We start from the raw sequence: 3,762 nt of genomic DNA on the forward strand, positions 1-3,762 counted from the left end.
AGCTTACATGTACACTCAGTGAGTTTTAGCATTTTCTCATCACACTACTTTAAAGTAGTCATAACAACAAATTAAATTCTTAAATGAATTTGTGGAAAGACAATACTTTAAAAATATCAGTTTGTGTTCCAACAATTGAACGTTTTGAAAAAATAATACAAGTCCGTAAATTCATATATATATATTGTCATGAATCATATATCCTGAACTGATATAATGATCAGACGAGTTCTTTGGAATTGCCAGATGTCTGTATCAGAAACAACCAAAACACCAAAATAAACAAACAAATATTTAATAAGAAAAAAAATACATACAAGAAAAAAAATAAATGAAAGAAATATTAAACCAGATTCTAAAAGAGAGAGTCGACTCTAATTTCAACAACAAATCTTTAAATTGACTTCAAAACAAAATATTCTTTCCAAAATTTAAACACTTAAATTGATTCACATATATTTAGATTTTCAAATAATTTCTCTAAATTCGTTTATCAACTTTCAAATCAATTTCACAAAAATATCACTACAATTATACGAGAACCAAATATTCAAAACAATGAAAGTGAAATTTCAATAAATTTCGTCACATTTCCTTTCCTGGTTCCTCGGTATATTTCCGGTGACTTTTCACCCAAACCCCGGACATCACATAGACCAACACACGGACACACAGACACACGGACAGATGACACAACCGTTGCTCCGGTACGTTAGGACACCACAACACAACACACATATACCAACGTCTCCAGCGTAGACCGCTCCCGGTCACCATACACCATACACGTACATCGACGCCACGTGTCCCCGATATGGATGGAAAATGGCGGGTCTGGCGCTCCGTACTCGTCTCCGACTTTGTAGTCACAATTCAGCTGGTATAAACCGTCATCCCCTTTAACACAATTTCTTTTAAAATCGAATGGAATATACTTGAAACAATTTATCGTTAGTGTTCAGTTCTAAAATGACAATTTTCCATTCGAACACGTGCTTTTAAAACTAAGCTTTCTAACATAGCAAACAAACCAATTAAACATATATAACATAAAAAAAACAAACAAATACCTTGAAAATGGTGACAAACATTCGGAAATGAACAAAGTAGGGAGAATTTCCCAATCTTGGTGACTACCACGTGCCTCTAAATAGACACACGTCCACTCTGCTGGACTGCACGGACTGGAGTGCGGTATTTAAAATTAGCCGTGTACACGTCACTCCAGTGACAGGTTTAGAGAGTAAAAAGAAAAGCGGGAAATTCAAACATATATATTTACAATCATATCAAGTACGTTACACACACATATATATATATATATATATATATATATATATATATATATATATATATATATATATATAAAAGGTTTTTATGTTATGGGTTCGATACCACCAAAATTTAAGGCAATATCTTTTTTTCTTATCGTTTGTTAAATATTTTAAAAACTGAATATAGTTAGAAATTGTGCTTTAGCAATCTTGTATATTATTATTATTATACAATATATTATAATATATTTGAATGGATTTAATTGGGAAAAAATAAATTAAAAAAATAGTTCACACTTGCAGTTGCGTACGGTAAGTTTTAAGCAATCTCGCGATTTCGTTTCTTTATCGTTGTACATTGTAACAAACACACATAAACATTGACTTTATTATCATCGAAATTTGTTACTTGTATAAAAAAGAAAAGATGAGAAAACCACTGACATCTATGAATTTAAAGTGTTCATATTTATCGATTAACATGAATTGCTTATTAATAATACGCCAATTTTTAGCGACTTGATATCAAAAGTATAATAGTATCATGACTGCATATGCAAACATGTTTAGTTTCAAGAATTTTGAATTATGTATATAACTGATTTGAGATGAATATAATCATATAAAAATGCTATAAATCCATGAAAATGTGGAGTGTTTTATTATGACTGGTTTTTTTTTAATTTTACGTAATATACATTTAGCTCAAAAAGTACATACAACAGGTGGATTTTGCTTGTTAGATTGCACAAGGAAATAAATTAAATGTGTTGAACTGAAATGATAAACAAGTTTTCCATTCGTATATGTATATTACTTTTATGTTGTTTCATTAAATGCACTTTACATAAAAATGTAACTAAGAATAATATTTTCCATGATATCAAATGCGATGTAAAAATAATTTCTGAAATTCTTCGAATCCGTTAGTTACGTGCGTTATAAATTCGTTAAATAATTTCAAAATTTGATCGCAAATTCTTTAGTAATACAATTATACTAGAATTTTTTGGTAAATGTTGGCAGTAGCACTATAATTGAGACAAATCCGCTTCTCTCGCGTTCCTTCCGACTAATTTAAAAAGTGTCTCTAATCGTATTCCATGAGATGAACTTCTATACCTGTGATTTATAAAGATCTTTTGTAATATTTTACCTGCTATGTTTCACAGTAATTACTGCGCTGATAACAGTTAGATTTGAGAAATACTGCTATGCATCGATTCGGTATGTCTCAGCCTTCAACCCCTCTTTTCAATAAGGAGTATGTAGTGTAGGTTTTTTTTCCCTTAAATATATCATACATGTTTCGCTAATGCAAACTCAAGCTGTACAATTTTATTCAGAATACTTTATAAATCATCATCGGAAATTCACGACCAGTCTCGCATTCAGTTATACGCAATTAGTAAGCGTATGGGAGACGGGCCTTTGGTTTTCAACAATAATTTGTTTTAAAAAAAAGTGATTTCCCAAATTTGAGCATATTTTCATCACACACTAAAATGGAAAATGTGGTGTTTAAGTTTCATAGCGGATGCAAAACCAAACTTTTTGAAATCTCAGCATCAACTTGTGTGCAATATTACGCGTTCGAAACGTGTAGATATTGACGTTAAACGTGTACATTTTATTTGTTAAATGTTTATTTTCTAAATCAGTATGAAATATTTGACCGAGAATATTAATCGCGGTATTCAAACAAGGCCGGACTAGCTCTAATTATTTCAAAAAAAAACACTACACAGACGCTGAAAAAAAGAGGGAGAAAAAAAATGTATTTACAATGCCGCTACTTCGAGGTCGTTTCTGAGCATTGTGACGTCAAAAGATAAGTACCCTTTTCTCATGACGGCAGTCAAATAGTTAACATGCTTATGAAATAGGTTTGACTGAAAAAGTTAAAATATATAATAATTGTAGGTTATGATTTTCATCTTCCATATGATTTTTCTCTGTTCATGAGGCAACTTCTTTTTGTTTTAATTCATGTAAATACTACAGTCTATCTCAAGTTATTGATAACGTTACGTTTTGTCGATTTTAAATAAAATTAAGCATACCTGTCAAAAACGCTGAAATTGGAAAACGGGACAAAATATCAACAGTTTGACAAATCATCACTTATAATCTTGTGAAGCTAATAGGAAGAAAAAAAAATATCAAGATTTATGATGGACATCTTTTCGCCATTCAAAAATACTCGGAACACCTCGCATACATTTATCATCTTAGAAAAAAGGGTATTTATAATCGGAAGTGGTGATAGCAGAAACTTGGGACATTGTATAACGTTTGATTGAACTTATTATGTTGTTTAACCAAGTTGATCATCCGCATGAATCTTTGTCATTTAATGTGTTTGTAAATTGTAGTTGAATTATGAATAAATGTAAAAAATCCGAAGTTCGGATCTATTATACCTAGATTTAATTACAATTCACAATCAATTACAATGTGTCGTATAGTGCTAATGTGAAAGAAGTGA

The 3,762-nt window shown here is 30.7% G+C and overlaps 1 long non-coding RNA gene across 1 annotated transcript; it reads right to left on the bottom strand.

The window, feature by feature from the left end:
* Positions 1–279: 279 nt before the first annotated feature.
* On the bottom strand, positions 280–1,298 carry LOC128173123 (uncharacterized). Its single transcript, XR_008242430.1, has 2 exons — positions 1,071–1,298; positions 280–897 (listed from the first exon to the last, which is right to left on the bottom strand). It is a non-coding gene; the product is annotated as an uncharacterized LOC128173123 (long non-coding RNA).
* Between the last annotated feature and the right edge of the window lie 2,464 nt (positions 1,299–3,762).

The sequence above is a fragment of the Crassostrea angulata genome, chromosome 2 (genome assembly GCF_025612915.1).
Source record: "Crassostrea angulata isolate pt1a10 chromosome 2, ASM2561291v2, whole genome shotgun sequence".
NCBI classification, from domain to species: Eukaryota; Metazoa; Mollusca; class Bivalvia; order Ostreida; family Ostreidae; genus Magallana; species Magallana angulata.